The following is a 24148-nucleotide window of genomic DNA, read 5'->3' on the forward strand; positions in this document are numbered from 1 at the left end:
CACAGTAGATGTCGGGATCCACCGACAAAACATATTAAGATACGTTTAATAATTGTTGGAATTATGAACAAAACACCCTATATAATGTAGTGTAGGGTCCACACGGAGGACGGAATATGCGCCGGTATTTCTAGAACGTTGCATGCACAATTTTTACCGTGTACCGGAACGGTAAAATCAATATTATGTGAATCAAAACTCAAAATGCATACCTAAAAACCGGGTAACCTAATACAGATTACAGAATCGTGTGTACCTTATCATTGAGTGTATATTATACTGTATAGTGGGATGAATTATTAAATATTACGAAAAAAAATTCTGTGCATAGAATATGGATTTTTTAAATAGTTTATGGTACTATATTATATATAATATACATTATTATTTATTATTTATGTAATTTCTTAGTTCAGTAGGTATTGGTTGACAATATAGTCATAATATATATATATATATATTATGTATATATAGGTATGTATTATGTCAGCGTTTCCCAAACCATGGGTCGCGACCCATCATTGGGTCGTGAAATTTTTTTGATGGGTCGCGAGTCGCAGTTACGATTACAGTTATTTTAGTCGTAAATTGATAAATAGTATAAATAACTAGTATTGTAGAATAAATGACGTAAAGTTATTACGATTATGGAATTTTTTTATCTTATCGGTAAATGTGCTAATGACTAGTGACTAGTCGATGCGATCGGTCTCGGTCGAGAAATTTTATGCAACAGTGTCCAAAATCAAAATTCACACTAAATTTTCTATTATACTAATTGTTTGTATTTTATATTTTTATTATAATTTATTTTATTTATTTATTTATTAAGTTATTATTATTCAGTATATTGTAACCGTATTGTATTTTATAAAAAACTCAATGATAAAATGGATTATAATAAAAATCTTATTTATTTACGGCATACTTTTTTTGGTGGGGGGGGGGGGGGGGTCGCGTATCCTATAAAGATTAAATTTATGGGTCGCCATTGCAAAAAGGTTGGGAAACGCTGTATTATGTAATATCACGATGGTATAATATTATAGTTTACACTATAAGTAAATACTGACGCATTACCTACTAACATAAATTGCGTAGTATAAATACTAAATAGTATACATTTATATAGTTAACGACATTGCAACAACCCATTGCAAAGTAGTATTGAATACAAGGTTCATCAGTATGTTATATCAAAGAAATCTAGAATTCTCAAAATGTTGGGTTCTATAATTGTTTAGCCTTCCAGTAACTTTGCTAGTGATCTAAATTGAAAATATTATACTTGGGTACATAATTTTTGGAAAAGTCTTTAATCGCCAACTTTCCTTCGTCCAGTGATGACGTTTAAATATTAAATACCGGGTAGTTGGTGGAGGATGAGTGGCACTGACGAGAATCGGTCGGCGGACTGATTATTCTCTCATGGGACAGAGTACAGGTACCTAGATACCTACTTAATTTAAAAATTTTAAAAGTAACATGTCGTCAATAAACATTGAACAACTTATTGCCGAAGTTAAGAAATATGAAATATTGTATAACCAAGAAAATCCAGACTACAGAGACAATAGGAAGAAAGATCGTGTGTTTTATGTCGAAATAAGTGCATTGATGGGTGGTGAAGAGGTAAGTCCTTATCAGAGCTCGTAAGCTAAGAAAATATATGCTTATCAATCTAGCTACATTTTGCTCATTGACATTCAATTTCCTTTTAAAATTACATAACTCAGTATAAACTTACATTTTTTAAAATGTTGAGGTTTTGGTGGTACTTATATACATTTTAGATTCTGAGCGAAGCGATGAATGTATTGATTTTACAATGATGTGTGTTTTTTTTTTGTGTCTGTCATCGCCTTTTAGGACAGTAAAAGTGCTTGGATTTTCTTCAACAGTAACTTTTCTGATAGGAAAGTGAATCTAGTTGGTAGTTTGGGGGGTCAAATTTCCCAGTAGTTTTCAAACGCGACGTGAAAAAAAAAAGAAAAATTAAGGAAAAACGGGAATTTTTACTCAAAATCTGTTTTCGAGAAAATCGATTTTGGTTTTTGGTGTAACTCTAAAACAAATGACCGTAGGGACATGAAAATTTGACTGAATGTTTATAATTGCATTTCCTATACACCATAACATTTTCCAAATATTTTGACTTATTTTGAGCTGTTTACGGACATTGTCAATTTCCATTTTTTTTTTATTTTTTTTTTCTATAAATACCATAAAATTTTATCTGTTGAGTAAAATAGCTTGAAAACTTAGCACAATGCCCTACTATATTGTTAAAATTATATATGAAATAAATTAAAAATCCTTAGTCACTGTTTTTATTTATAAACATTTAAAGTTTAAATTTTGACAAATACGGAATAATCACGAAAATTAGCAAATTATTTTGAGTTGAGAATTCATAAAAATTTTTCTTTTTAAATCTAAGATTTGAAAATGTAATATAAGATTACTCATAAGTTTGTCTACCTTTATCAAAAAAAAATGTCTACAAGAAACTTAAATTAAATTTTTATGAGCGTCTGAAATTTATATTTTTACAACATTTGGTATTCACTCGATTTTTCATGTAACAATTTTCTTATTTTATTGTAATTAAAAAACGAATGACTTGTGAATTGATTATATTATAATTTATTTTTTTGTTTGATAATTTTTTATGAACTAATGATAGTGAAATAATTTTTTCTCGGATTTTTTTAATATCATACAAATATATTATGTTGTATTTAAATTTTTATAATTTGTTATATTTATTTAAATTTTTTAAAAATTACAACAATTTCAAAACAAAATTTAAATTACCATGTATTATTTTTTTATTATTTATTTACGAAATATTTTTTTAGATTTTTAAATGTTTTTTTATGCAATAGTAAAAGGGAGAATATTAGTAGTCATATATTATATTTAAAAAAAACTGCATTATATATGAATAATATCTGCATTACATCATTCGAATTATTAATTCCAAATACCTAACATACGGTAAACGGCACATATTAAAGTGTACCTATACTGATTATAAAACTTATTTTGTAGGTAGATAAAATATTAAACGTTAAGAATTAGGTTCAGATTTAATTTGTTGTAATTTCTTATTTGTACATAGAAATAATACCAATAATGATGTAAAATGTATAGACGCTGAATCTTCGTACCATGACAACTTTGCCTCTCAAACCAAATCAATTTTTGCTTCTACTCCGGTGAACACTAAGACTTATTGCTATTTTTGTGTATGTTCATTTGATTGATTTGATGTAAAAAAGTATTTAGTATTCTGGAATAAGATACAAAGTAAAAGTAGGTATTTTGAAAGTATATCAAATTCACTTGTCAAAAAGTATTTAAATACAAGTATCCGAATACCTACTTATAAGTTATAACAAGAGTACAAAACTGCACACTATTTCACACCCATTGACATATTTTAAGTGTTAAATGTTGTTCGCACTTTTTAAACTTTCAAAACTAGTTAGTATATAGTCCATAGTCTTAAATTCACATTAACAGTATAGTTATACGAAATTTCTTATCATCTAAAATGTTTTAACTTTTATTACTATTGAATCGGTGTACTCCGTAATAAATAATAATCCATTTTCATTTTGTATCCTTTAAATATGCTAGTTCTAAATAATACCAACTGTAACAATAATACCTACTTTAATAATAATTAGGAAACTAAACTTATAGATGTGTCCATGTGGGTAATAACTAACGAGATATTTTTGACATCCATCACAGTTAAAATTATTTACATTTTAGTACGCCAAGACGCTAAGTATAAAATAACACTAAGTAAAAATATAATAATATTACTGTATGTTACAGTACTTAGTTAATTACTATATTACCTATTAATACCTTTATAATTACTCAATTTAGTCAATAATTATAAGTCATAATGTATAACTTATAAGTTAATTTTGTAAAAATTGTACTTCTATATTTTAATATAAATATAGATACAAAGAAAATAAATTATTAACTATATTATATTAATTTGTATTTAAAATATATTTGATAAAAAATAAAATAAAGAAATATAATATACAATTTCAACTAAACTATAAAATTATGTAAATAATAATTTAATAATAATGATAAGGCATATGAGGAAAGTATTAAGCATGACTGTGCTAGATCGAAATGTAAACAAACTATATTTGAGTAGGTACTAAGTATAGATACTAGCAGCTAGTAGTAATACAAAATTACTAAATGTGGATTGTGATAATTAGATTACAATTAGAGTAGGTGCTTATATACATGGGCACCCATTGGGGGGGGGGGGGGGCACTTGTAACCTATTGTAACCTACTGTACACCAAAACGACACCAACTTTCCCACCTTTTTTTTGTTTCGGTTTGTATATACCTAGACTCGAAATAGTAGATTGTTTTATCCAATACATTTTGTAGTGAAATTGGGAATATATTCATATTAAAATTTGCATTGTGATTACCAGTTACAATCGTGTTGTCTTTGGGGTCATTTTGACAATCCATTGTTTGATCAAAATCGTATGGAATCGTGTTCCAAAAAAGGTAAAACGCACGGAATCGTACTTTAACGCACGGCACACCAATGTACCGCGGCACGCCGGTTGGGACACGCTATACTATAGAGAGTCGTCATGGCTGTATTACGCCCTTTGCGACTTTTTCAGACGATATAGAGTAATTACCTATATGTCTTATATTAACTTGTATTTTTTTTTTTTAATGTTAATTTATAAATATTTTTCATGCTTTAAAAAGGGTATTAAGGGGTGTGGGGGCATAACCAACAAGTGATGGGGTCTCTCTTTTTTAAAAGTAAACAGTCCCCCTACTTTAAATTTTCCAAGTCAAGCACTCATGATAAGCGACAACGACAAAACATTAGTTTGTTCTTCGCATTTATTGTTATGTGTGGCAAATATTTAAAAAATGTCAGAAGTCCAAAGAAGAAAATGTGGTGCACCTTGGACGACAATACATAAAATTTGTAACAAGTAACTTCGTTATGTTGTATATCTATATAGCTATCTAGCTATGTAATATAATAGCAAATAGGTATCTACTTATTAATTCCTTACTCAAAAAAAGTTGTATAGGTACTATCTATATTATAAGTTATAACTGTTAACAGTTTCCATTCACCTTTTTTACCTAGATACTATTAATTAATTAACTTACACTGAAATGTTGTACTTAACTATAGTAATAATAATAATAGTTTATTGTCAATATAATGTTTTACAAAAAGTTAACAAAGACTAAAATAAAACAGTTAATGACACCGCCCCAAAAGCTTAGCTTGTGGTGGGTGCAGCAAGTTCAATACAACACAAATATATTACATAAATTATTTAAATATACATATGATATTCTATTATTATTTACGTATTACATAGGTATGGAATAAACATATTTTCATATTATAGAATAATATAATTATAAGAATACAACTAAAAGTGCTATTTTTTTTTTATATAATATAATCTAACATAGTTAAGATTTAGATATTTAAAAAAAATTTATAAAGATATTAATTTTTAAATGATTTTAAATTAATATTAAGCTTAATACATAAACGAATACCGACTAAAAACCATTTTTCTACCAAATTATTTATTGGTTACTGGGATATTCAGATTTACAGTTTGTTTCATGCGTGTATGATGGGTAATATTCTTTTAGATCTATGTTAAAAATATAATTAAAGATATTCCATATTATATACTAGCCATTTAGGTTTCTTACATTGAATGTCCTGTAAAGGTCATCTACATGAAAATCATACGGTTTTATATTATACTATTAACAAAATATGTCCATTTAATACTTAAAAGTTATAACAGCATTATAGCAGCCATACAAATATAAACTATTTTACATAAATGATTTACTCTCAAACGCTCGTATAGAGAGTTGCCGTGGCTGTATTCGCAGTCACCAGTATTCCGTCTACACAGACAGCTATAATATGGGTAGTATACAGTCAGACAGCGCGGCGCCGAGGATGAATAAAATCGATTGAATAACAATAATTACCTATTATTATAATACTGTTTAAGAGGGTCGCGACATGAGAGAATTTGGGGACCAGGAAAATAAGAAAATACTGACTCAAATACTAATTTACCAATTAATATTAAATTTTAGCCAACATGTATTATTGATTTAGCGTTATGAATTTAAAATATTTCACTTGCAATAGAAATAATATTGAAATTATGAAAAATATTTTTTTTCTTTAAACGTTTTTTGTTATGAATTATTGCTTTGTGAGGACATTTTTTTAATTAAAACATAATTAGTTATTGAAAATGGATTTCTTTTTAGTACGTACATAATACAAAACAATTACTAGAATAAATTACAAATACTGGTTATTACAATATTATTATTTATTACATAAATATTACAATTTTATATATTTAAACGAAAAATGAGGATTTAGTCAATTTTTGTAGGTAAGTAATTCAAAATAAAAATTATTAAAGAACTTAAAATATTAATTAAAATAGAAAATTACATTTTAAAAATGTATGGATTTATTTTAAACTTTTATTATACTACGCACCTATCATGCATATACCGTTTTACCGTGTGTGGTATTAACTTATAAGACGTTAATAAATGCTAGGACGGGTAACAATATTATATGAAATATTAATATAATTATTAAACCACCTAGGTACCAACACTGAGCTGGCTTTTGCGTATGATAAGTAATAAAATGATTGCTCTTGTAATGGTAAATGATTATCTAACACCCTAGCTGTGGAAAAAGTAATGAGATAAAAACAAAAATGACAGCTATAACTATTAATTATTATGTTTGCATAGGTGAATTGTATCATAAATTCATAACTGTCAATTTTCTATACAATATAGTTATATTTAATTCCATCACAGGCTTATAAAAAAAATGTATTATATAATATGTGACATTAAATATATATATTTTTTAACAAAAAACCATGTAATTACCTATTATAATAAGATTATTATTTTAAATTACCTATTATGAAAGTATTATTATTGAATTTTTTTATATAAATTTATTAACAATTATATTGTAATAAATGACGCAAGTAGAATAAAATTGGTTTGTTAAAATGTATTTAAGTTAATGTCACAATGTAGAGAAGATAAGGTGACAGCGCTCCCGTATCTTTCAATGGTACAGTATTGACGCAAAATATCGCGGTAGTTTGGTAGTTAGAATTTAACATCAGAGTACACCAACCTTCGCTCAGAATCGTTTTTCTTATACAATTATATTATATCATTGAATTCAAATTTAACACCATCCATTGCAGTGACCCACTTGTAACCTACTGTACAGCAGAACGACATCCACTTGTCCACCTTTTTTTTTTAAATTATGAATGTGTTTCAGTGTCATTTGTAATTTGTTTAATCGTATTTTGAATTGGGTTCAACCATTTTATATATTAATATATCTTAAATAAATAAATAAATAATCTGTAATATAGGAATGTACCTACTAACTAATTAAAAATAAATACAGTTCGTATTTGACTGCTTTATATAAACAATTGTGTTTCAGTTCATATAATTAGGGGTTTATTGTTTTAATTATTATAAGTTATCGAATTACGTTGTACATTGATTACGCTGGTCGCTTTATTCAACAGGCTTGCTTCCATTTATTCATATGTATCTAAGGTTTTTTTTTATAATACTAAATTTCATATTTTGTTGGTCAACGTTAAAAAAAATAATTTTTTCGTCAAATTCTCTACAAGTTTAAAAAAATAATTATTTAAATTGTAATTTTTTAAACGATTTATAACAATTTTAGGATGTGAGATATTTAGTTTGTATAAAACACGTAGAGCAGTACATGACATGTAAAATCGTGTTTTTCTTACCGAAAACATGGTTTTGTACTTCAAGTTTTCCTCAGCTCTCGTTAGTCGTAGAAACATGATTTTTTCACCATAATAAACGTGAGAAGCTTATCTAGGTTTTATATATACAGTCATATAATGTAAAATTAACATGTATATTATTATTTTATTTATGAAATATAACGTGAAAAAAAATGCAAAAAAGTCAATTTATTATGGGCGGTTGTGCCTTAGAACACACGGTACAGTCGTTAGCCGCCCGAAGAGAGCTACGACGGTTTCGAACCCGGACCTACCTAACATCTTATGTTTGGGGAACCTACGCCTAACCTATCGAGCCACAGTTTGTGAATCAAATTACTGTCAAAATTTCAACAGTTAAGCTGTGTGTCTACGGAGCGACGTAAACCAATATATTCGATAAACATCGATGATCGATGTAATCATATATAATTCTATGTATCATAATTCTACACACTGTTTAAACCTTAATTGTATTTTATTCACTTATCTGACCGTTATTATTATTATTACAATATTATGTATGCTTGAATAATACATTTATTTGTGTTTAATAATACATTTAATTGTGTTTACGTTAAGCAATATACCAGCTACGTTATTAAGGACTAAACAATATGTCTACAATCACATAATGCAATATTTATTGAATCAAAAACAAAACAAAACAAACAGTATATAATAATTGTGCACTTGTGTGTTGGAACGAAGACCGACTGACATTTCGTGAACGCGAATTTTTAAGTGTACAAACCGAATTTGCGTACAAATCGCATATTTACGGGGTTCAAAAGAAATAAACTTAACAAATAGAGCACTAACGGCAATTGAAAAGACGAAACGAAAAGCAATAATAACGACCTACGTTGGCGTCGATTGCGATGGCTATGGACTGATATCGCGTACAAACCACGCGGCTTTTAAAACAAACGAACTATATGTGAAAATGTCTAAAAGTCGAAAAACAGCGTAAAAAGCGTAAAATTTTTTGAAATGTTTAAAAACCGACCGCCGCCGCCGCGGCGAAGGTACGTGATTGGTCGCGCTATAGGGAATCGACGGGATCGGTCCGACGGACTGGGGAAACGGAGCGGTGTTTAATTTTTTCCACCATGAGATCCTCCATGAATTCCCTACAAATCAGCTGTTTTTCTTGTGATTTTATAGTATTAGACTAGCTCTAAGTGAAACTCTGGGAGAGTTGGACTCGCTGAGAGTGGGTACCAATTTTGGAGACAATGTCGTTGGAATTATAAAAGTCACAAAGGCTGTAGGACGAAAGTTTAGGATTTGTGATAAGGATTAGTGATATGGATTGGAGATAAGGCTTGGCGCTTTGGCGGGAATGTTTAAAAGTTTGAGCGTCTAGCAATCCGTCACGAACGTTGTAAATGGATAGGCTAGATACGATCTCCAGGATCATCTCCCGTTTCTCCGCTGCTTTTGGTTGTTAAAATTGTTAAAAAGTGTAGAGTCGATAGGTTTATTTGATTGTCTAGCTATCAGTCATAAAATCACATAGGTAGGCGATCCGACTGCGTCGGATCGCGGACTATATGCGAAGCGTATATTATCAGGTATGCAATCCACCTGTGGTGGATTGCGGACCCCGTTAGTTGCGTAGATAGGTAAATAATCGAAAAAATAGTTGGTCCCCTTGACCGTGTTAGTTGTAAGTGAGTACCGATTTTGGAGACACATTCGAATTATAAATGTCGCACTTATACATTAGAAGGTGATAAGAATTTCTGATATGGCCTGGCTCTTTGGCGGTTTCATTTCGAAGGTGGGAACGTTTCAAAGTCAAGATTCAGTATCTAGAAATCTTCCATGGCCCATGAAAACCGGCAATTCAATGATGATACTATCCCCCAGCGTATGACCGGTGCTTTTTTCATACGTGTAAGAAAATGTTAATTCGAAAATCTGCATGTTAGAGTGTCCAGCAAATCAGTCATTACCCATCTAAGACAAAACAAAAATAAGCAATCCACCTGCGGCGGATAGAGTGGTATGTGCCGTCGCATGTCCGGTGCTCTTTCTTATGTAAAAAGTGTAAAGTCAAAACCCGAGTTGGATTGTCTAGCAAGTCAGTCATCTCAAGTCAAAATCGATTAACATCCAATTAGCCACCTAGGTAGGCAATCCGAATTCGTCGGATCGCGGACAATGTGCTACAGCATATCAAGTAGGCAATCCACCTGCGGTGGATTGCAGACCCGACGTTGGGCGCCTATAAGTGAAAACCCTATTACACAACTTATGAAATAATTTACGAAAAATACAAACTATAACTATACAATATAAATACAAACAATTATAATATATTGTACCTATTTATTATAATTCATAAAAAAAAATAACATATAGATACATAATATTATATTAACCAATACAATACATATAAACATGTACCTGTAATGTATATATAATTATATCAAAAAAAAAAAAAATGTAAAAACCTGCATGTTTAAGTGTTAAGCAAGTCATTTCTAACCACTGTGTGACGGGGAGTTATAAGACCATTCCCTCGGGGGTTTTTACACCTTTAGCCATATGTCGCGAGGGCGGCTCCTTCACGCCTTTGGGTGACGCGGAAACATCCCTCCGACGGGTTACGTCAGGGTGCCCTGGCGCCAGGCTGACGATCCCCCGCCGGCTGCTCTCGTTAAGCAAGTCAGTCAGCACCGTCTAAGACGAAATCAAAATGAGCAATCCGTCGACTGCGGATAGAATGGTAGGTATGTGCCGTCACTTGTCCGGTGCTTTTTCTTATGTATAAAGTGTAAAGTCGAAACCGTGTTGGAGTGTCTAGAAAGTCAGTCATATCAAGTCAAAATCTATTAACTTTAAAGTTCGTCAGCTAGGTTGGCTATCCGACTTAGTCGGATAGCGAACAATGTGCTGCAGAAAATAAGTCTAGTATGTCTAGTTGCTATAAGTGAAGAGAAAAAATAGTATTTTCCATAAACCCAATCACAGAACATTCGAAATAACTTACGAAAAATAAATATGATTTTTAGTATAATTAGTTTGATATAATAACAATGACAATTTAAAGAAAATAATATGTGTTGAATTCCTAATAATTTAAATAACATATAGGTACATAATATATAATATACAGTCATATAATGTAAAATTAACTTGTATATTATTATATTATTTATGAAATATAAAGTGAAAAAAAATGCAAAAAAGTCAATTGACGGGCGGCCTTGCCTTAGAATACACGGTACAGTCGTTGCCGCCCGAAGAGAGCTACGACGGTTTCGAACCCGAACCTACTTATCATCCTATGTTTGGGGAACCTACGCCTAACCTATCGAGCCACAGTTTGTGATGCAAATCATGGTCAAAACTTCAACAATTAAGCTGTGTGTCTACGGAGCTGTGTGTCTACGTATTCTATGTATCTACACGGTTTAAACTTTAATTGTATTTTATTCACTTATCTGACCGTTATTATGTATGTTTGAATAATACATTTAACTGTGTTTACGTTAAGCAACATACCAGCTACGTTATTAAGGACCAAATAATACGTCTACAATCACATAATGCAATATTTATTGAATCAAAAACAAAACAAAAAAAAACAGTATATATTTATTGTGCACTTGTGCGTTGGAACGAAGACCGACTGACATTTCGTGAACGCGAATTTTTAAGTGTACAAACTGCATATTCACGGGGTTCAAAAGAAATAAACTTAACAAATAGAGCACAAACGGCAATTGAAAAGACGAAACGAAAAGCAATAATAACGACCTACGCTGGCGTCGATTGCGATGGCTATGGACCGATATCGCGTACAAACCACGCGGCTTTTAAAAGAAACGAACTATATATGAAAATGTCTAAAAGTAAAAAAAACAGCGTAAAAAGCGTACCATTTTTCGAAAACGTTTAAAAACCGACCGCCGCCGCCGCGGCGAAGGTACGCGATTGGTCGCGCTATAGGGAATCGACGGGATGGGTCTGGCGGACTGGGGAAATGGAGCGGTGTTTAATTTTTTCAACCATGAGATCCTCCATGAATTCCCTATAGATCAGCTGTTTTTCTTGCGATTTTATAGAATAAGATAGATAGATAGATAGATAGATGGATTACATAAAATAGTAATAATAATAATAATATTTATAATATATAGGTATATTAATTTATAAAATTTTTGAGGTTATTTTGTTGAATGTTAACATTAACACATAAGCAAATGGCTGTCGCCTCACTTATTAAAAAGCAGATCCATAGGAAGTTGGCTATCTAATTGTATGTTTATGGTACTGACAACTGTACATCAAAACATTTTCTTTATCCATTATAGTTTTCAACATTTTTTAGTTATTTGTCTTTTTCATTATTATGGTTTTAAAAAATGAGTACTTTAATGGTAAGTTTAATTTGTATTTTATTTTTTGTAAGGCACTTATTTCAGTGTAAAAGTTATGATTACATGCAGTGTTAACAATATAGTATGTATTGTTTTAGTGCAGATTAATAAAAACAATGTTAAAAATAATTTGTCTTAATTGAAAATTTACTAATCTTACTAAATAATGTGAATATAATACAGCTTAACACTTAATACTTATCCTAATAAAATGTGCTTGATTTCTGTATTATTTTTTATATGAAAACCAGTTCATTACATACTAAAAATTTAGTCTAGATTAGCTTATATTAAAAATAACATACAACATATTTTGTAGTACTTATCATATAATATTATAGCAAGATTGTATAATATGATAAATTAAAAATAATAAGTTATAATTTTAATTTGTTTATATTTAGGAAACCAATAAACCAGAACAACATTTTATTGGATTTGATATTGATGACGATGTATTGATAATTATTGAAAATAAAAAAAAATGTAAGTTTTTTCTCTATGATATGTTTATATGTACATCTTTTGTATCCAACTTAAATTAAATATGTACCAATTTTATGTTTTATAATTTTTTTTTGTTTATGACCACATTCAGCGGTAAAAATGGAACTAAGTAAAGAAACAGGAGAACATATGGATGTAGAAAAGCCATCCATTCTTAATACTAACCATGTTAATAAAAAGAAACAGTCTAAATCAAGTAGTAAGTTATAAAGACTATGTATAAACCTGCTTATGTTCTTATATTTTATATCATGTATATTATTATGAATGTGAAATAATAATGTATTATTTTTATGATTGATTTATAGTTTCATCACCTGAACCTAATGATGTCAAGAACAATCAGAGTAATAAGAGGCATAAGAAAGACAATTTACGCAGTGATGCCTTAGAATCTTTGGAATTACAAGTTCCTCCTACCTTAGGTGAGTGCGCCCCAATGTATAATACATTTATCGGAAAATGGATAAAATCTCTCTGTATTTTTATGAAAAACAAGTAAAAATATTCCAATTCATTTGCACTCAATATAAATACACACTAAACATTAATTTCCATAGGTACCTATTATTTTCTTTTTTAACGTATTTCTTGAGATACTAGCTTTAAGTCTTAATGATCTTAAGTCCATTGTTGTACACTCACTAACTGTATAACAACTGAACATTTAATTTTTGTGCATTAAACAAATGTTCTCTTAGAAGTTTCAATTAAACTTTATTTGATTGACTAAGACATCAATTCCATTATAGTTAATTAACTATTAACTTGCCATTGGCGTTGAATGAGCGCAAGTTCCGGGTCTCTTCACCTCGTTATTTTTTTCATCATTATTTATTATAATATAATGAACATGAATATTAAAACCAAAACCAAATTATTTATATTTTAATCTTTTACAAAAAATGTTCCTACAATTTTTCTTAATTTTATTTTTTTTTCATTTATAAACCCTCGGCAACTTAGGCAACTTAGGGTGGTTTTTAACTGTGAGAGAGGGTACTGTAGATTTTAAACATGTGTGTTTTAGTTTGGCAGAATTTGCAAGTGGGCACAAGTAGGTTTCTGCTATGCCCGGGTGGGGGATGGCGGCCTCTCTTTCCAGACACCGTGACATTTTTATTCATCTTGGCCCAAGTAGTCTGACATATTTTGCTGATTATTACACAGTACACATGTGAAAGTTGTGTGATCCTTAAAAATCGGTCTGTGTTTATGAAAAAAAAATATTGCGTGAATATGATTGAGTGAGTGCAACGCTCATGTTGATATATAATCAAGAAATATTTATAAAATTATTATATTTACAAAAGTCTATTGAAACATTTGTCGATTGAAGGTATTAAAAGTATCAGATAAATTTAAGTAATAAATAAACAAGTGGTTCTCAAAATATAATTATATCTTTATATCTTATGAATATTATCCTCTTATAATTTTTGTAATATGTGATTTTATTCTAAGATCACTCAAAATTGAAAAAGAAAATAATTTTATGAGAATGCATTTGACCTATGATGCTAATGGGTCACTGATAAAATAACAAATATTGTGCTGGCATTTTATTAAACTTATAAACTTGAAATTTCAATATTTAAAAATAAAAATATAAGAGAAATTATAATATTATTACAATTCTAGGTCAAATGGTCTTGATACCACATAAAAAAAATACAATTATCTTTTTTTAAATTTTATATCATGATTGCTAAACATTAGTTTTTAATAAACAAAAGAATGATGCATAGCTTGAGGAAGTTTTCAACAATATAAATTTGTTTCAGCACACATTTTTCTAGGTGTTGTGTTCAAAAACTTAAAGATCTGTAGGTAGCACTACAACTATAGAGTTTTTGTACAATTAAGTATCAACTAATATAAATAAATATTGAATATTAAGATGATAATTGTTTAATTTGATACCCTATATTTATTATTTATATATCTTATGTTATAAAAGTTAATAGTACCTATTATAATTTTGGTCCAGTATGATTTTCATAATATGTACCTACTGGGTTTACTTTAAATAATTAATGATTGGTTTTAAAAAAGATAATTTTATCAAAAAGTTATTTATTTTTAACATTTTTAGAACTTACTACTCCAACATTCAACCTTACCTATTCTAAAACTAGAACACGACGTAGTACTGGTAGAAAATTGAATGTTGATATCAGTGATGCTATTTATAAACTTCCATTTGAGCATGGTAAGTAAATTATATTAATGATCTATTTTTGTGTATTATTTGTGTTTAATAATTTTCAGGTTGGAAACGAGAATTAGTATACAGAACATCAGGTGAATCTACTATTCTCAATCGCGCAAATAGAACTGGTGATGTATACTATTATTCTCCAACTAACCAAAAACTTAGATCGTTACGAGAAATTCAGGAACAATTGGACATCTTATCTGATGAAGGTCTAACGATAGAATGTTTTACATTTTTAAAACAACCAATTGGCATGAATGATCGATCTAAAGAACTTATCAGAGATGCAAAATCTAAATTATCTAAAGTAATGAAAACAATTTTATTTATTTTTGTCTATTGTAGCAAGTTATTCCATAGTCTAAGAACAATTAAAAAAACACTATTAAATTTGTCAGCTTTACTTTGTAAATTATTTTTATTTTCCTCCCGGTTTTTTCTTTAATTTCGAGAACCCTTAAATACCTAAACTTTAAGTATTTTGAACCGAGAAAAATTGATGTTTAATCTTAAATGGTTTTCATGATTAATAATGTTTAGTAAAAGAGAAGGATAGTTTGATTTTAAACCCTAGTTTAAACCTCACACACATTTTGATATCACATTAACAATGTCTGATTATTTGATAAGATATATTTTTTTTAGACTAATTAAGTAATAACTCAAAACTATTTTGTTAAAAATGAAAACCCTTACAACTTAATGTAAAGTTTTATTTTATTTTTATTATGTTTTAAAATATTTAAATTAAATTTTTATAAGTTTTGTCAGTGCAGGATATTTAAGTTTGAGTTTAGGAAATAAGTTTGTCATCCCTAATTTTTTTCAATTATAATATATAAACTTAAATATAATAAATATTACTTGAGTAATTTTTAATTGCCCTTCATACATTTTATGATTTTAGGAAGTCTCTTTTGTTGGTGTTGCTGTTAGACCTAAAAAATCTAAAACACCTGTACAGCGGCCACCATTTGATTATGAATTGTCAGATGATGAAGACAACAAGTCTTCAAGTAAAATGAAAATTGTTTATAAAAATGCTAAGAGCTCCTCTAAATTGAGATCAACAAAAGGCAAAAGTAAATATATTTTATATACTAATTTATTATTATTTTTGAATTATAAAGAGGGATTCAATTTTAATTGAGTGTATACCATATGAAGAATTTGGTTAGCATTTAATAAATAATAATCTAAAATATAATAATGCTCTATTATCTTTTTCTCATTTCATAAATATAATAAATAATTATATTGATATTTTCACGTGTTATTAGATTGATTTTATACATTTTATGTTGCATTTTTAACTGCAATTATATTATGATTTTTCCTTCTCAGTTTTATCAGATTTTCAATGCAGTTATATCAAATTTTCAAATCATAAGCTTATGCTATAATCTTAGTATTGTATACTTATATAGTGCCATGTAAATTATCTTTAAGGGAAGTAATAATCAAGTAGTTAAACTTGATACACAAGTCTTGGTCAAATGGTCTAGATACCACATAAAAAAAATACAATTATCTTTTTTTTAAATTTAAATCATAATCATAATCATGCTAAAAATTAGTTTTTAAAAAACATAAAAATGATGTGCAACTTGAGGAAGTTTTCAAAATATAAATTTGTTACAGCACACATTTCATTAGGTGTTGGTTTCAAAAAATTAAAAATCTATAGGTAGCACTACAACCGTAGTATTTTTGTACAATAAAGTATCAACTAATATAAATAAATATTGAATATCAAGATGATAATTGTTTAATTTGATACCCTATATTTATTATTTATATATCTTATGTTATAAAAGTTAATAGTACCTATTATAATTTTGGTCCAGTATGATTTTCATAATATGTACCTACTGGGTTTACTTTAAATAATTAATGATTGGTTTTAAAAAAGATAATTTTATCAAAAAGTTATTTATTTTTAACATTTTTAGAACTTACTACTCCAACATTCAACCTTACCTATTCTAAAACTAGAACACGACGTAGTACTGGTAGAAAATTGAATGTTGATATCAGTGATGCTATTTATAAACTTCCATTTGAGCATGGTAAGTAAATTATATTAATGATCTATTGTTGTGTATTATTTGTGTTTAATAATTTTCAGGTTGGAAACGAGAATTAGTATACAGAACATCAGGTGAATCTACTATTCTCAATCGCACAAATAGAACTGGTGATGTATACTATTATTCTCCAACTAACCAAAAACTTAGATCGTTACGAGAAATTCAGGAACAATTGGACATCTTATCTGATCAAGGTCTAACGATAGAATGTTTTACATTTTTAAAACAACCAATTGGCATGAATGATCGATCTAAAGAACTTATCAGAGATGCAAAATCTAAATTATCTAAAGTAATGAAAACAATTTTATTTATTTTTGTCTATTGTAGCAAGTTATTCCATAGTCTAAGAACAATTAAAAAAACACTATTAAATTTGTCAGCTTTACTTTGTAAATTATTTTTATTTTCCTCCCGGTTTTTTCTTTAATTTCGAGAACCCTTAAATACCTAAACTTTAAGTATTTTGAACCGAGAAAAATTGATGTTTAATCTTAAATGGTTTTCATGATTAATAATGTTTAGTAAAAGAGAAGGATAGTTTGATTTTAAACCCTAGTTTAAACCTCACACACATTTTGATATCACATTAACAATGTCTGATTATTTGATAAGATATATTTTTTTTAGACTAATTAAGTAATAACTCAAAACTATTTTGTTAAAAATGAAAACCCTTACAACTTAATGTAAAGTTTTATTTTATTTTTATTATGTTTTAAAATATTTAAATTAAATTTTTATAAGTTTTGTCAGTGCAGGATATTTAAGTTTGAGTTTAGGAAATAAGTTTGTCATCCCTAATTTTTTTCAATTATAATATATAAACTTAAATATAATAAATATTACTTGAGTAATTTTTAATTGCCCTTCATACATTTTATGATTTTAGGAAGTCTCTTTTGTTGGTGTTGCTGTTAGACCTAAAAAATCTAAAACACCTGTACAGCGGCCACCATTTGATTATGAATTGTCAGATGATGAAGACAACAAGTCTTCAAGTAAAATGAAAATTGTTTATAAAAATGCTAAGAGCTCCTCTAAATTGAGATCAACAAAAGGCAAAAGTAAATATATTTTATATACTAATTTATTATTATTTTTGAATTATAAAGAGGGATTCAATTTTAATTGAGTGTATACCATATGAAGAATTTGGTTAGCATTTAATAAATAATAATCTAAAATATAATAATGCTCTATTATCTTTTTCTCATTTCATAAATATAATAAATAATTATATTGATATTTTCACGTGTTATTAGATTGATTTTATACATTTTATGTTGCATTTTTAACTGCAATTATATTATGATTTTTCCTTCTCAGTTTTATCAGATTTTCAATGCAGTTATATCAAATTTTCAAATCATAAGCTTATGCTATAATCTTAGTATTGTATACTTATATAGTGCCATGTAAATTATCTTTAAGGGAAGTAATAATCAAGTAGTTAAACTTGATACACAAGTCTTGGTCAAATGGTCTAGATACCACATAAAAAAAATACAATTATCTTTTTTTTAAATTTAAATCATAATCATAATCATGCTAAAAATTAGTTTTTAAAAAACATAAAAATGATGTGCAACTTGAGGAAGTTTTCAAAATATAAATTTGTTACAGCACACATTTCATTAGGTGTTGGTTTCAAAAAATTAAAAATCTATAGGTAGCACTACAACCGTAGTATTTTTGTACAATAAAGTATCAACTAATATAAATAAATATTGAATATCAAGATGATAATTGTTTAATTTGATACCCTATATTTATTATTTATATATCTTATGTTATAAAAGTTAATAGTACCTATTATAATTTTGGTCCAGTATGATTTTCATAATATGTACCTACTGGGTTTACTTTAAATAATTAATGATTGGTTTTAAAAAAGATAATTTTATCAAAAAGTTATTTATTTTTAACATTTTTAGAACTTACTACTCCAACATTCAACCTTACCTATTCTAAAACTAGAACACGACGTAGTACTGGTAGAAAATTGAATGTTGATATCAGTGATGCTATTTATAAACTTCCATTTGAGCATGGTAAGTAAATTATATTAATGATCTATTTTTGTGTATTATTTGTGTTTAATAATTTTCAGGTTGGAAACGAGAATTAGTATACAGAACATCAGGTGAATCTACTATTCTCAATCGCGCAAATAGAACTGGTGATGTATACTATTATTCTCCAACTAACCAAAAACTTAGATCGTTACGAGAAATTCAGGAACAATTGGACATCTTATCTGATGAAGGTCTAACGATAGAATGTTTTACATTTTTAAAACAACCAATTGGCATGAATGATCGATCTAAAGAACTTATCAGAGATGCAAATTCTAAATTATCTAAAGTAATGAAAACAATTTTATTTATTTTTGTCTATTGTAGCAAGTTATTCCATAGTCTAAGAACAATTAAAAAAACACTATTAAATTTGTCAACTTTACTTTGAAAATTTTTTTTATTTTCCTCACTGCTTTTTCTTTAATTTCGAGGACCCTTAAATACCTAAACTTTAAGTATTTTGAACCGAGAAAAATTGATGTTTAATCTTAAATGGTTTTAATAGTTAATAATGTTTAGTAAAAGAGAAGAATATTTTGATTTAGATAGAACTATTATGTATTAAAATCTTCAAATTAAATTTTTAAAAGTTTTGTCATTGCAGAAGATTTAAGTTTGAGTTTAGGAAATAGGTTTGTCGTCCCTAATTTTTTTCAATTATTAATATATAAACTTAAATATAATAAATATTACTTGTGTAATTTTTAATTTTCCTTCATACATTTTATGATTTTAGGAAGATTCTTTTGTTGGTTTTGCTGTTAGACCTAAAAAATCTAAGACACCTGTACAGCGGCTTCCATTTGATTATGAATTGTCGGATGATGGAAACAACAAGTCTTCAAGTAAAATGAAAATTGTTATTAAAAATGCTAAGAGCTCCTCTAGATTGAGATCTGCAAAAGGTAAAAGCTAAAATATACAGGGCGATTCATTAAGAGTAAGACACTCATTTTCTCAAAAAGTATTAATGTTATTAAAAATATTTTTTTACATAGTTTCAAGTTGTTAAAAAAACAACATTTCAATTAAAAATCATATTTTTATATATTTATTATTCTTATGTTTTTTTAAGCTTTTATTTTTTTTTAATGACAACATAGAGTTTTAATATCATTTTCCAAAGCAGAATATTTTTCTAAGTATTTTGATACATAAAAATCGAATTTAGGACTAGTAGTTAATGAGTTATAAGTATTTAAAGTTTTGATAAGCGGAGTAGTGGACAAAAATTTTGAGGGGTAACCCCATACCACTCCACTCCACCCATCTAATAAAATTATTCAAATAAATAAAAAAAAAATATTTTCAAAAACATTAATACTTTTTGAGATAATGAGTGTTTTATGCTTAATGAATCACCCTGTATTTTATATACTATTTTATTATTATTTATAAATTATGAATAGGGATTCAATTTTAATTGAGTATATACCATATAAAAAATTTGTTTAGCACTTAATTTATATTTATAAATTATTAAATGAACCTAATTCAAATAATTGGTATTGAGTCTTGCAGTTGTGAATCGGTATACTCGCATCATCTCAAATAATACAGCATCTCATTGAAATGTTCTAAAATGCATACATATGGCAATATATCTTTAAAATATTTAATTAAAATACAATTCACATTTTTCAAAATTGCAGACAATATAATTTTTGGTGGAACTCCCTGTGTGTTTATTTTCCAATTAATATGAGGAATAATTATATGTTTTACTGTGCAATTTAAAAACAGAACTAATTTTTTACATCATCACCTAGGTATTTCAGAATCAATAAATTTATCATCAGCTACACCTGAATACATATCTGAAGACTGCCAAGCTATTCAATCTAGTGCATCACTAAAAGTTTCTTCTACAAAACTTGAGGAATTTGATATAAATAACACAATAATTAAAAGACGGTAACATATTGGCTTTATTTTTTATTGTTAATGCTTAAACAGTTTTTACTTATTAGTTTATTATTTGGCTTCACAAATGTTACGCAAAATTAAGGGGTTGTTATCCTTATGCTTCCTTTATAATCGTTCCTTAATCAAACCATATACGTCAACGGATAAAAATAGGTTGTTAACATCAGATGGTGAAGTCATTATGCAGACACCTTGTGGGATATGGTGCCCGAATAACGATGAACCTGCCACCTGTCTGGTCTACTATCTTCCAACATGTGTCAAATTAAATGCTAATTTAAAAATTGTTAGTTGTGTATGTATAGTAAGTGATTATTTATAGTTATCTTTTTTTTTTTTTAAGCGATAAAACTTTTTCTTTTTTTATTTAGAACTGAGTCTTTTCATACGTGATTGTTGGTGCTACTGAACCGGAAAAATTATATGTTGAACCAAAAGACATGTGCATCAAGTGTCATCAAGTAGATACATCAAGTAGATAAAACACCTATTTCTAAAACTTAAGAAACGCATTATGAAATTGATGAATATAGTGATAATAGCGACTCTGATATAATTAATAAAGTTATTTGTCAAGGAAATAAATTATATATTTGTCAACGGTTGTTGGTAGTTTTCATGAACAGTTTGTTCATGAAATGAAACAAACAAGAGGACCCAGTTTGATGACCTGTGTTATTCAAGAACCTAAAAATCTGAACGAGTAAGTAATTATTTTAGCTTCCCTTTCTTTTTTGGGAATGTATTAATGGACCAGGCACACAGTAGCGTTGGTCATTGGTCTTATTTGTATGAATGAGTGCATGTTAAATGTTTGTATTTTTACTACTTTAATCATTTGATTGTGTTTGTTTTCAGATTTGAGCAGAAAGTCAGCATTCCTATATTCCTTTCAACCCCTATTTATTATTTACTAATTTTTTCATACATGTTCTGAGGCCTAATTTAGTTTGCATGATAAATTATATGCTTTCAAGTTCAACTTCTTAAAATAATTATAAACCTAATTTTTTTTTTTTTAATCAAATTTAACAGGAATTCTGAAATGAATGGTTCTTTACGAGAAATTGTAACACCTTTTGCATCCATGCAATCATTTAATTACATGGTTAAAGCATTGAGATATGTTTTCAAATATTTGAAAACGCATGAGCTGTTATCAGCTTCTAGAGTATGTACCACCTGGCATATAATTGCAATGAATAAATACTTAGTAAGTATAACCTTAAAATGTCATACAATGTATTTTTACTTATTAATTATTAAATATTTTTAGTGGCAGAATGTTCGTTTAAAAAATTCTATGGTCTATGACTGGGAAAGGTTTGTAGACTCAATTGATCAACAAAAAACTGATACATTAGACACTAGACGTATGCTGTTACCCTCTAAAGTTGAAGACTTCGAAAGTTTTTGGTTACAATTTGCAAATGCAATGAAAAGAGCACAAATGTTGAAATTCATTGAATTGTATAGATGTCCTGTCCTTGTAGTTGAAGATATTATTAATTCATTACCTCAAATTGAAGTACTTAAAGCTACTTCAATAATGTAATAAAAAAAATATATTACCATTTTTTTTCAAAAGTTTCAATAATTAATTTTATTTTTAGAAATCCAAATTTGATGAAACCGACAAAAAATCTCAATGATTTAATGTACCTAAACTTGAATTATTTGGGACAAATGACAAAGCTCACAGAGTTAAGACTAAAAGGTTTAACTGGAATAAAATTGACGGCATTGCCATCATTTGAAAATTTAATAAATTTGAATAGATTTGTAAGTTATTTGTAATAATTATTTATATATATAGTTAAAATATTTAAGGAAAGAAAAGTATTATATTTACTCTTATTATTTTCATGATTATTATTTAGTCATTAACCTCTATTAAAGCATTTCCAAAAGAGATCTATCAGAGTTTGAATACTATTACTGATAATATTGAGTTTTTTGAAATTGGTGATTGCGTATGCTTAACAAAAGATTTTGCCGTGTCACTAAAAAGATTTGTCAATTTGAAAACATTGAGATTAGAAAATTGCCGTGATGGATGGGAGGATCAATCTGCACAGGATGTTTTTACTGTCATCAAAGGTCTTGAAAAGCTCAATGTTCTGGAATTGGTAAACATAGAATTCAGGAATTGTGTCGTAGATGAATTGGAAAAATGTTATGGTATTAAAGCTTTACTGATTATTCCTGCTTATGAGAGCCAAGTATGTAAACTTATTATGTATTATATTATTTTACAACATCTATTTATTAATGTTAATCTAATTTTTTTTTTTTAGTCCACAATTACTCACTGCCACTTGATTGACTGTCTCAAAAATCTCTCCAAGACATTAACACACTTGGTTTGGGGAGTGACTCATGAGTTACTCCAAATTACAGACTTATTTATTACTGAATATCGAGAGAACCAGCATACTAATGATTATAATTTAGATTTATCCCATGCCGAAGAAACGACCAACAATATACCTATACTCAGAACAATAAAGCACCAACAGCAGCCAGGAGATGAGGCTACTCCTGAAAAAGAAAAGGACAAGTCAGTTACTATAGTTGATATATATTCAGTTCCTGCTCTAGAGAAATTGTTAGATACTATGATGTCTGATGCTAAGACTAAGGTAATTAAAGTTCCCTTGTCTAGAGCAGGTACAGTTTATTTGAGTGAACAGTTTAATGATCTTTAAATTAAATGTATAGTATTCATTTGTTTTTTTACATGAGAAACTTTTTCCAACATAGTTCTATTTTTTGTGACCAGAAAAATTTTATTTTGTACTTAAAGGTAGATGGAGCTTTTAATAACAATTTAAATTATTAGTTATAATGTATACGCACATACTATGTTTTTCTGTATGTATAATAATAACTGATCATTAATCATAAATGTTATCATTTAGTGTACATTTAGTAGATTTTTAATTGTAATAATTTTATTTCATTTATAATTCATATATTTTTTTTTTATTTTGTAAGTAATATAAATCTATAATTTGGAAATGTA

At 28.0% G+C, this 24148-nt stretch overlaps 1 pseudogene; it reads left to right on the forward strand.

The window, feature by feature from the left end:
- Window positions 1-1485: 1485 nt before the first annotated feature.
- LOC132947731 (uncharacterized) lies at window positions 1486-23856 on the forward strand (annotated as a pseudogene).
- The last annotated feature ends 292 nt before the right edge of the window (window positions 23857-24148 follow it).

Source organism: Metopolophium dirhodum, chromosome 6 (assembly GCF_019925205.1).
Source record: "Metopolophium dirhodum isolate CAU chromosome 6, ASM1992520v1, whole genome shotgun sequence".
Lineage (NCBI taxonomy): Eukaryota > Metazoa > Arthropoda > Insecta > Hemiptera > Aphididae > Metopolophium > Metopolophium dirhodum.